This window comes from Scardinius erythrophthalmus (genome assembly GCF_964197995.2).
Source record: "Scardinius erythrophthalmus genome assembly, chromosome: 13".
NCBI lineage: Eukaryota > Metazoa > Chordata > Actinopteri > Cypriniformes > Leuciscidae > Scardinius > Scardinius erythrophthalmus.
The window spans coordinates 10,349,815-10,362,764 of NC_138233.1; positions in this window are offsets into that span (position 1 = coordinate 10,349,815).

Sequence of the window (12,950 nt, forward strand, 5' to 3'; positions counted from 1 at the left end):
TGAAGATTGGCTACCAGGCCGCGCATATTTAGATGTGAAACCTCCAACACTATATTAGCCAGTGTTTCAGATTCATTTTCCAACCCCTGTATATCTATGCTCATTAAAGCACTGTCCCTCGTGTAGTTCTTCTTGCGTCCGGGAGCCCCAGGGGGCCACAAGGGGGTGCTCTGGGTACACAAAAATGCAAATGAAAAGAAAAATGTATGCAATAATAAGAATAATAAAGTTGAAATTGGAAAACAATTACATGATTACTGTTTATTCTGCTTTTAAGACAGTTTATTTTATTCTATGATAGCCATTTATGTTTGTCTTCAGATTTATACCTCTAAATAAATATAAATACTTTCCAGGTAATATTTTACACATTTATCATATTTTATTATGCATTTATTTCATTTTTCAATGTAAACATATGTCTTTATATTTTAGGAAGGGAGTATCTTGCCAGGGGAACATCCTATTTTTTGGTCTATAGCATCAAAACATTTGAAAACGCTTTCTTCGTTCATACATGTCATCCTTATGAGAACGCATTCCTAAATGCAAATGAAACAGACAATCGTCTACGGCTAGTGAATAGTCACATGACATTTGTGTACGACTCAGGTGACTGGCTCAAAATCTGTGGTTCTCAGGAGCAAATATGGCAGATTTCAAATCGCATACTTTTAATAGGAAATACATCAATACAAGATAGCAAACTGCGCACATCCAGCAATTTCATGGGGTCTGTAACAGCCGACATATCACTCTATATTTTTTCTTTACATCTGCAACATTCTTTTTTTAATTCACTTTTGTCCTAATTGCATTCCCTGCGATTCACTTTCATTGTGATCCAATAAGTCAAAATCCACAGATTTCAATTTCAGCTTAAGAGAGTGTGTGTAGTTACACTCCATTTCCCTATTCTCATCACACTCTTCTCACAGTGAGACACCAGGCTTGTAAATTAAATCAACTCTGAGTGGGCCGATGCTATTTTTACCACTATCATGAGACCGCCAGTCAATCTAGTGGTTGAGGATGGTTCTAAATGAGATATAGGCAAACCATATTCTAGGAAAAGATAGAAACAGTAAACACAAAACTTGCACTATTTTGCTAATCTCTCACTCTTTCTTGTGTATGAGAGACATTTTTCCTACTCTATGATTTCCACGTTGACTGTGAAAGAGTCTGAGGGCTGACCGCAAAGCGCCGGTCACTGATAACGAGATAATCTGTCCCCCGCACGGCATGAGACTGGATGTGATGCATGAGGAGACTCAGTAGGGAGGTGGGAGACCATTATCAGATTCATTATACTGACTTACATTCGTCGAGAACTTTTTGTCTTCTCTGGCATTTACTGAATGAGGGTTGCTGGCAGAGGTCAGCTCTAGTGGAAATGGTTAGCAGACAGTGGACATTTTTATTCCAAGCATGCTGCTAAACTTAACACATTTTGTGGTGGTCACTGAAGGTGTTAACTAGTGTGTTCTACGGTCATTTTAAAATCTCCATGAAACGGAAGTTGCGATAATCTTATCTGCACTATTCTGACGTATATGTGAAACAGCTTCTCGAACAAGAAAAAATGTAGGACTTAATTTTGTCCAGAATTGACTGGATCATTTGATTGATTTAATTTGCTATTGCTGTGATCTCATGTGATTGACAGGTTGTCCCACCCTCGCACTAGTAAAAGAGATGTCGCTGCAAGAGGGAGGGGAAGATATTTGGATTAAAGAAAATATATTGTATATTGAAATATACAGTAGACTATATAACAGTATTCCATGTAAAAAAGAATTGTCAATTTTGATTTCATGGTTACTTTAACTGATTTGGAAAAATGCTACATTAAAAACATTTAAATTGGTTACTTTTTTGTAAGGAAAAAGTATGAATTAACTTATTTACAGTGAAAATATATTTTGTAGCTGCTCTTTTCCATTCAATGAAAGTGAAAGGTAGGCTAAACGGGAGCTACAAAATGAAGGAAGAAATCCAGTTGATGCCAACGTGTGTGTCTCCTAACCAATCACTGTGCGACAAAATTTGAATATTAAACTGCATTAATGAGATGTGAGAATCGAAAGGCAGGTTTTCTCTGAATATATCCTACGATTACATCTGTAAAATAGCCTACTGTAAATATAGGCACAATAACATCAAAATAATATGCCTAAACCACTTTATGAAACACACGGAATGTTACCGATGGATTTGTTAAGTGGGCCTAATGTTCTCGCAAACTACAGCTGCCAGTTTCAAGTCCTTGAAAATATTTAATAACCAGTAAATGCGCTGATTCGAGATAAGACGCATTAAATGTCAGAAATTACTCTCATCAATTAATTCACTTAATTATTCATTAATCACGAAAATCCCATTCAAATACTCATACTTGATATCTGCAGAGCTCAACAGGCAGCAGATGCTGTGCATTTCCTTTATATTGCAGATCTGACGGCGCTTTGCGAACCTCTTCTCAGGTGCAGTCTTTCGCTCTCAAACCACAGCAAAATATCAGCTCCAATTTGAGCAGAGAAAACGAGCCTACCGCCCGCTATTCTCTGATAGGTTGTGTAAATATACAGAGGGACCGACGCATGCAGAGCAAATAGGGAAATAGAAATGTCACATTACATGGTTAAACAGGCTCATGGTGATTTGAATGACAGGAACATGAGGTAAAAGTAGAGTGCAACAGTCAATGGGTTATTGCATGTCTTTCACACAAACGGATTCCATGAGAACCAAAAGCAAATCTCAAGTTTAATAAAAATTATTATTTAATTTGCTTTCTTATTTAATGGAATCTGTTTAACGCTTGCAGTACCACCAAAGATCCTCTAGGTGGCACAGTGTTGACATTACAGAGACGGTTGAGGGGAAGTAGGCCTATCTGTTTTCAGGCTAAAACTGCAAAAATGTTTTTTCTTCACTCTACTAACCTTCAATTCAGTTGGGAACCACTTAATGCTAAACAATAGCATAAAAGACTGTCACTGCTGCCTTAGTATTCTCTGTGACCACTTACACTCTCCCAGGAACCAATTAAACAGACTTAGCACACTTATCTTCATACATTTTAGATTATGTCTCTGCTAATAAAGTTTCAAAAACTTGTTCCACACATTACCAAGAGACAAAACCAAATGCCTGGAGGAGTTGCCGGCAGCCTAACTTCCACAGCTATGGAAATTAGTCTTGTTCACTTCATACTTTGCCAAGACTCTGTCGAACTATGTCTACAAAGACAATGCATGGTCAACTGTGAAAAACTTGTGCATGCCAAATTAACAGATTTAACAGATAAGTTCCATTTCCTGTGAACAATTTGATGGCAAAATGAACTTCTGTTGGAACTGGCTTGACAAAGAAAGCTGTATACAGTGTTTGACGTTCATTTGTAAATAGACTAATGGAATAAAGCTCAATTAAAAGTTAAAAATAAAAGATACATCAACCATGCATGACAAATGCTCACAGGAAAAAACAGCACCGACTCTTATTAAACTAAGCTCAATTCTCTAATGTGCTTCCCTCAAGTGCAGTAAGTGTAAAACTCACCATATGTCGGTGATAATTAATGCGTACAAAACTCAGTGTACAGCAACTTAAATTAACCGTTACATTTTGCAAAATACAAACTTTATATTTGCTGTGGAAAAGCTCTTGAGACTTGCATGCAGATTTCAAGCAGCTAATTCTGTGTCCCCAAACCACCAAGGAAGAAATTCATCATCAGTTTTTATCTTGTCCCCAAACTCCACACACATCTTGTATCTGCAATTTTCTGGTTAGCTGAATTCCTGACCACAGCGAGAAATTAACAATGACACAGTCTTGCATGACTTTGCCCACGCATTACATGCCTCGTCCCCCTGCACAAAGGCACCAGCTGAGCCAGGGTCACTAAAATCACGTGATTTAACACCTGTGCTGTGTGCAAGGCAAGCCTGCTTTAAAAAAAGCATATATTAAGTAAATATAAGCTCCACACAGATTCCATCCATGTGAGATTTGATTGTCTCTGTGTGTCCAATATGATACAGAATCATTTCTCATCTCATTTCGCATTGATGATTCTTGTTCAACAGTTCTTGTTCAAGTGCAATTCTCTTGCACTTCAGGGTTGTGCATGCATGTGTGTGTGTGTGTGTGTGTGTGTGTGTGTTAACAGTTACTTCTGTATTTGCGCTGCATGTCTGTCTGCCTAAGTGCATCAGTTTTTTATTATATTAAACCTGTTTAATGTGTTAGCATGTGTTGGCTACTATTGGCACAAGAGCCATTAAACACATGGCTGTAAGAGGGTGTAAATATATCATTACTACTTCCTACTTCCATAATCAAAAGTATAATGCACAACTGAGAGTTAGCTTACATGAGTGTTCATTTTGATATTATTTTAAACATCTTTTGAAATTTTGATTAAACCAACACTAAAAACTGTCACTTCCTGGAGGGTAATGTTGTAAAATATATATATATATATATATATATATATATATATATATATATATATATATATATATATATATTGATTTTTAAAAAATTAGGCCGCAACATTTTAAATGAAGTTACAGCTCTTCTGTCAATTTGGTTGCAAGGAATTTTGAACCAGTTTGAGCCTTAGAGGACATGCAGATAATTACTTTAGAACAGAAGGAAAATTCTATCAATGGTGTAGTTACGATATCTACCAGCAGGGGCAACAGGATTATGCTAACTAGCCAAATCTTGAACCTATAAACTGATGATGACCAATTAAAACAATAAAAATAAAGAAACATTTTTTGTTAATTAAATAAAAACATTAATATGTTGGCTACTGCATAAGAGGAACGACCTGTGTAAATGAATATAATTAATATTGTTACAATTGAATATAATTATAACATTATATTTTAATCGAATTATAAAATTATAAAACACACTGACTATGTTTGATAGCAGCTTTGTTGTTTTGGCATCAACTTGTGTTTTCAAATAACGCTGAGACCCTTTGACCTGTAGTTTTTCTCATTTGCGTAAAATAGGAAACTAAAATAGCCACGTGTCCAGTGAACTGCTCATTCCCTAATCACTGTATGCTATTAATTTTCATTGCCTTTGGACATTTTTTATTAACATGAATGAGCAATAACATGACCCTTTAATTTACTGACATGTAGCTTAAAGGCTTGCTGCATGCATCAAGAACTATGAAAGAAAAATTATGCAAAGAACACAACGAGGTTAAAAACCTCGTACGCAGCCATAAATCTGAGGTTTCACTAGCTCTCGTTGAAGAGGAATGTCACGAAGCGCATGTAGCCTACATTATTTCAGCGATAATCATCACGATGATGGCGACAAATATTTTTAGAGCCATCTAAATGTTTGTTTTGAAGTATATGAGAACGTAACTGTTTCTCAAGGAGTATATAAATGGATGTAAAGCCAGCCAAGAGTCAGATATGAACGGAGATGACCGTGTTTCTGGATGTTGGAGGGAGCCAGTGATAATAAGGTTACAACCCATGGTCAGATTACTTAGAAGGGCCCTTGAGCATTGCACAGTTATGATTCATACGCATACATTTGCATAAAATTATTGTTATTTACAAAGAAAAATCCTAATATCTAAAGGTCTAAATATCCTCAAAATAAATAAAAGTTTACAATAAATTACAATGCCCGCTTTAAAAGCCATAGTATAGCGTTGGGTATACAAATTGTAGTCGGTTACTGATTTCAAATTACATGACAATTTTAGTTTTTAACGTAATCCATTACATTACACATTTAAGGTAATGTAATCTGACTACTTTTTGATTACTTTTAGATTACATTTGACATCTCATCGATTTGAATAGGATAATGTTGTACCATAGTGATATAAAAATACAAAGAGAAAGAAAATATATTCCATTATGAACAACTTGAAGTGCATTAAATATTCCATTACGTCATGGTTTCTCAGACTGGGGTTTGTGATGGAACTGCAGGGGGGTTGTGAGTGTAATGAAAAGCTATTAATTAAATCATAAAAATGTAAAACTAAAATAAATAATTTAAAAAAAAAATGCATATAAATATAAAATGTGTATTTGTAAATTGTAATGTGTTTGAAAGACAAAAGCCTTCTAGTAATGCATTTAGATGACTACAATGATACAAATAATAATAATGAATGTGTTCATCAGTTGTAATGTTGCAATGTTGAGAAAAGACTTCTTAAAAGTGAAATGATTTCTGTAAATGCAGTGATGAAATGCCGTGTGGGTCTCAGTTTTCACTGAGGCTCATGACGAGTGGCTGGTCTGTTTTTAGAAAGTAAAATTTAAAAGACAAAAAATAAGTAGTAATCATGTGATCAATAAAAAAAGTAACTGTAGTCTGATTACGAGTATTTTAAAACGTAATTAATCTAATTACAAGTATACTTACAGATTATATATATGTATGGCCGTAGCAACTCAATTTACACCACAGAAACACTGTTAGAGGGAAAAAACTGTTTTTCTGGTTTCACCTAATTCCATTAGGTGCATGCGTGACTTGAATGTTTTCTATTTCATGCCCATTTCTCTGTGGTACAACAAAAAAACAAATAAATCAACAGTGGTGTTTGCAGTACAGTGACTGTTCTGTGGCATTCACTCTCATGCTCATCTCTGCTATGAGTAGACGCCTTGTTTTGGATGAAAATCGGAAATAAACTGTGCTGCATGCTTTAAGTGGGCAGATCATAGTCGCTGCGAGCACTTCACGCAAACAAATAAATCATTACGAGCGATCAAGGTAGTGAACAAACCAGTGCTTCATTTCTGAAGCTTCAGATGTTTTTGACTCAGTATGTTCAAGAAGAGGTGACTGTTATATTGTGTTTTGGACGGTACTGCCCCTCCCCACCACGCTTATGAACTGATTTATTGACCACCATATCCAGCAAGAACCTGCATCCGGGTGGCGGTAACTTAATGGTTAAAAAGTTGGCCTTGCAATAGACAGATTCCAGGATCAGGCTCTTCAATCCATATACTATCATCATTGTGCCCTTAAGCGAGGCACTCAACCCTATAATCAATTTCACCAGTCAGGTTCCAGAAGTGAAAATATGGAAATTGATTTTTAGTGATAACATATAACCCTCTCAAGACAGACCAACTGTGCGCTCCGAGGTTGTTAATCGATGGTTTGTGCTACTGTAGAAGCCCAAGTCACTGTTAATTTAAATACACTACTCACAGTCCCGAGAGAGAGAGAGAGAGAGAGAGAGAGAGAGAGAGAGAGAGAGAGAGAGAGAGAGAGAGAGATCCAGCACTCATGAAGCATTGTTGGACAATGTTGCTCCTTATGCTCTCAAACTAGGCAAGGCAAGTTTATGAAGTGCTTTTCATACACAGTGCTTTATATTAAATTATTTTAAAATAGTAATCATAAAATGGTTCAAATAAATAAAAAAGCAATAAAACTTCAATCTGTCGGAATATTTTGCTCAACTCCAAAAAATTCTATTTCAATATATAATTCAGTGAATGTATCAATAGCTTTCTTTTGTGCAGTTGCTTTTCATGTGATTTTGCTTTTGAAGTGCTTTGTGGGTTGAATAGTTTTTGAAGAATAGGAAAACTTCTAGAACCAAGCATACGTGCACTTTAATTTGGATAAAAAGCATCGCCTGAATGACAAATGAATGACTGTGTGTGTGTGCATGTGTGCATGGCGAACAGTTTCAAAGATTTTGCTCTGTTACAGGAGCTGCATTCGTCTCATAAGCTTTAATGTGAATCCGCAAATCCTGTCAGATCATATTATTCAATTTTCCATCAGTGCTACCATGATTAGATTGATTAAACTTGGCTACAGCTTTTGAAACAACAAACCATGCGACTGAATCAATAAAATTAAATCATTTTGTCCCAGATTCACTTTATATTATCTGAATCTCCTTTGACATGTTGATTAGTGGTTGTACATGCACCTTCCTCTCTCCTGATTATGAAAACCAGCTCAAAGATGATATCTGTGTGACGGAATATTCATGTGAGTTTGTTTTGCATCTTGTTAGAGTCAATGGAACTTTTTCATACTTCCATGTTTGCAAAGTAGAAGTCAGTAAGAAACTTCTGCTTTATCCTGTATCAACGGCAGTGACCATAGAGCGAGATAATTGTTGAATTTTAATGTGAAATTCATCACCAACATTCCAGGGAAGATGAAACAAAGATAAATGGTTTCTTGTTTCATGCCTAGATGAAAGCGTGTTTTATGACTCATGGGGAAACCATTCGTTCAAGGTCTCACAATTTTTTTTAGGAAATGCAAAAATGGCACCTATACTAATGAACACATAAAGAACAGAATTATGAATAACGATTGTACAATCTGTACGGAAAATAATTTTATTCAAGTGTGCTATTAGTATACATTTTTTAAACTAAAAATAAGAAAGTATAGTTTCAGTCTACCTTTGTTTTTACTTCTCAGAAATATTTAAAATCACACTAAGTTCTAAGTAGCCTATATTTGGCCTGTCTTTTGATCGAGATACTTAAAAGTATAATTAAGTATTAAAAGTATACTTGGCTTGTAGTTGTGTTTACTCTTTTGATTTTGAAGCCTATTACATATACTTTAGTTTTACTGTCTAATAAACATATAAACATTGTTTAAAAATATTGATTTATAAAAAAAACAGATTTGTTCCTAATTCAGAGTATCTGTATTTTTGTGTAGGTTAGTCCACTGGTAGTGTACAATGGAATTGACTTCAAATACTATTTCCTCAACATTGACAGAACTTTCCGGCTATCCGTGTTTTGACTGTTATACGGTAGGGGGCGCTATTACGCCTCTTCTGAAAGAGTAACGTTAGCTTCAGAGAATATCCCTCCGGATCAAAAAACACAGATGAAGAAGAAGCAGAAACAAGTGATAGCATAGATATCAGAATAGAACAGAATCCGGACTTAGCTTTGACAAAAATGCGATTTTCTCAGCTTTTTGTTTAAAATGTTGCATTGTTTTGTGTTAAATGGAAAGAGTTATAATATTAAAGCTATATATTTAAAGTATAAAAAATAATACCTAAATAGGAACATAGTAGTACACTTAAAGTTCAAAAATAATATAGGCCTATAAATAGTAAACTATAAGTAGCCTATGATGTTATGTTCACTTAAAGAAAACTTACAAATATAGTAGGCCTACTTGCAGTATAAAATTACTAAACTACTTACTACTTAATTACTTACTTCATGTAGCTACTTTCATAAACTAAACAAATGTGCTATTTGACTAGTAAACTAGTGTAGCCTACCTATTAACTATTCAATTGTATAGTTGCAGCAGTACAACTAAGCTGTAAACTAGTTGCTTACTCAAAGCTTATTACTGTTACACTTAAAGTATACTTAAAAGTATACTTTTATAGCCTACACTAAAAGTGGCTCAATTTAGTCCCCAAAAAGTATACTTCTAGTAGGCCTACATTAGTATACTTACTGCATTAAGTATCGTATACTTAAAAATATAGGCTACTTGAATTTTACTTAACTGTAGCCTACTTAAAATGAACTTGAAGAATAATCATTTTTGATAAGGGAGAGTAAACCTTGATAATGTCTGCATTGCTGTTGTGTTCTTACGATTTCTTATAATCTCTACGTAAGATCGATTTTAAATTATTGCAGTGCAGTTTGTCTCTTTTTTCTCACGGATCAATGTGTATACCACCTCAGATGCTCATTAAAATGGAAGATGAAGCACGTCAGGCGAAGGAAACATTTTAAGACTGACGACCGCAAACTAAAACAAGAATGCGGAAAAAGTTTGTTTACCCAACTATCTGTGTGTGTGGGTTGAAAAACGAGTTTGTGTTCAGAGAAACACTGACTGACTGCTGCACTTCAGCGCCCTCTGCTGGCAATTCATCTTTTCATTCATAATGGCTTTGTCTCGAACCCTATTTAGCTGCCTTACTTGTTGCCAAACTAATTTGGGCATGATATGCGTCAAGAAAACATGAGAGTTTGGGGATCGAGATGTGTAGTCTTGAAACACAGATTGCTATCTTGCCAAACATCTTGCAGACCAGTACTACAAGACATCATATGATCTTTGTAGGCATGTGACCACAAAGTAAAACAGCCATACTCTCTATTTCATCTCATCCCCCCCACCCCCCTTTCCTTTGGGTCATTTATCTTAGTGTCATGTCCATGTTTTCTCTGTTATCTTTTTGTATTTTTCTTTGAGACCATTTAGAGAAATATTTGCCTGAAAGCGTGCATTCCTCAGTGCTTTCAGGGAGATATTTGGATAGTCTGTATCAACCAGGAATCTTGCTGCTGCTTGTGTTCCATTTTGTGAAATAATCATCAAGGACTGATGCCTTGCAATTAAACATATGTCACAAAATGGAATGCAAATTGCACACTGTTTCAACTGCTTCGGAGATAAAAGACTGAATCAATGAAACAATATGAAGGAACACAAGGAGTTTTCAGTTCTGTGGGAACACAGAAGTAAACCAATCTACTAATGCTGATTACTGTGAATGAGGACATGCATTATTAACATGAATAAATCCACATGTATCAACATTTGCAAATTACCTTTCATAATCAGCAGACTTTTTCAGTCGAACCAAATTGGCATTTGAGCTGGAGATTTTGACGAGTTTTCCATAATTAAGCTGCTCCTCGAACAAAGCCATCTCCTTCTCCTTTAAGCTCATTGATTTTAATTATTTGTTACAGGGTGCAATAACTCCAAGGTCAGTGCTGTTTTTCATCTGACCTTGTCACAATGAAAGTTAATTCAGACCATAACAGGGGTCTATAAACTTTTGTTAAGCAAAAGATTCATTGGCAGACAGTCATGTAGGCATGTGTTAAGACATTTAAAAGCCATTCAGATCATTCAGTCAATATAAGTAGGCTATATGTGAGTTGTATTCTGCTCTTTACCAGGCTGAAACCATGACTAAAGATGTCAGAGTGACTGAAGATCATTTGGTCACCCATCCAAATCACAAGACATGCAATCAACCTCAGGCTTAAGCCATTGTAACCATTAAATGCTCTTCAGCCAGTTTAATTTTATGGAGACATAAACATGCTCGTACACACACATTGTTCCCTCAGATTCCACACATTGCAACAAAGACTGTGGTTTTTAATTACCTCCTCATGAAAAATGAAGTGTGAAAACTGTGACATTTGAACAGTTTTTGAGGTTGATCCGGTGGGTTCATGACAGCAGTAAATGAATGTGTGCAAGAGAGAGTGAATGAATGTGTGAGAGCGCTGTGATGTGTGAGAAGAGAGAACATGAGCACCTTTATTTTCTCTGGTGGAGTAAAAGAGACTCAAGGCACTGTAAACCTTACAATAACACATATGTGCTCTCATAATAAAATACATTTGTAAATTTCTGTTAATTGTTGTATTTTATGCTCAAGGCTGCATTTATTGCTCAGATTTGCTGCTTAATATTTTTTGTGGAAACTGTGATTCCATTTGAAAAAATTGGGGTAAGAAAGACTAAAAATTAATTTATTAATAAATACTATTATTCAGCAAGGAACTTAAATTGATGAAATGTGACAGTAAAGACATTTATAATGTTACAAAAGATTTCTACAAAACTGATTTAAACATTGAGAATAGTCATTATTAATAATTGAGCACCAAATCAGCATAATTGAATGATTTCTGACAGATCATGTGACACTGAAAACTGGGGTATTGATGCTGAACATTCCGAAATAAAATACATTTGAAAATATATTAAATTGGAAATCAGTTTAATTGTAATATTTTTTATTGGAAATCATTTTTTTAATTGTAATAAATCACAATATTCCTGTTTTTACTGTATTTTCTTTTTCAAATAAATGCAGCCTCGATGAGCATAACACACTTCTTTAAAATATAGATATTTAATTATTCCAAACATATATTTAATTATTATTATTATTATTATTATTAATATTATTATTTATACAACTAATGCACATTAAACAAAATTACAATACCCAATCAGACCATATTTAAACTGGACTGCTGCATTGCTCTTTTGCATGCACAATTACACATCTCATTTGTAAGATGGTGTGGATAAAAATCAATAAATGTATGCAATAAAGTTTTAACTTTTCTCATCAATATTCTTTCTGCTCTGGAAGGGACCATCAGTGCTGTCTAGAATCTGGTAGGATGAGCACCTTAAGTTACTTTTTTTTTTTTAGCAGTATTCAGTACAGAAGTTTCTAATCTTCAAAATAGCCTACATGCTCTGTTCTCTCCTGAAAAGTGTTTCCTCAAATCTAGACAAGATTGATGGAGTGCCTGTTTTTACAGGAATGAGCTGGTGCTGATTCTTGATTAAGGATATGTGTTAGGGAGATAAGGCTTTAGTTTTAAAGTGTGCACAAATTAATATGGTAGACTTTACCTGTTACAAGAACATAATCAATAAAAGGGCTGGGCAGCTAAATCATTGTAACAATTAATCTTAACTTTGAAACACAATGAAAATCCCCAGCTTATAATATAATAACATACATTAGTATCTTAAACGGTGCTTGCAGCGCCTAGTCATGAAATGACCAAATGTATATAAAGTCACTTTGAATAAAAGCATCTGCCAATATTTCTTAAATATAAGAAATTTCTTATATTTCTTATTTCTTAAATATATGCAACAGGTTCCCAAAGTTCATGATAACATAAAGAAATTGTTTGTGACCACTGGAGTTTGGAGCGTCTTGCTGTGAAGGACTGTGCTTTAATGTATCATCAAAAAAAAAAAAAAAAAAAAAAAAAATCTTAGATATTGAGTGTGATGGCTGAGCTTGGAGAGAGGGCTATGAAAGGGTGGAGACGCGCATCTCTTCAAACAGTTTCTGGAGGAGACAGACGCACAGAATACGCACTGAAGCTCCTGCTTTTGGACAT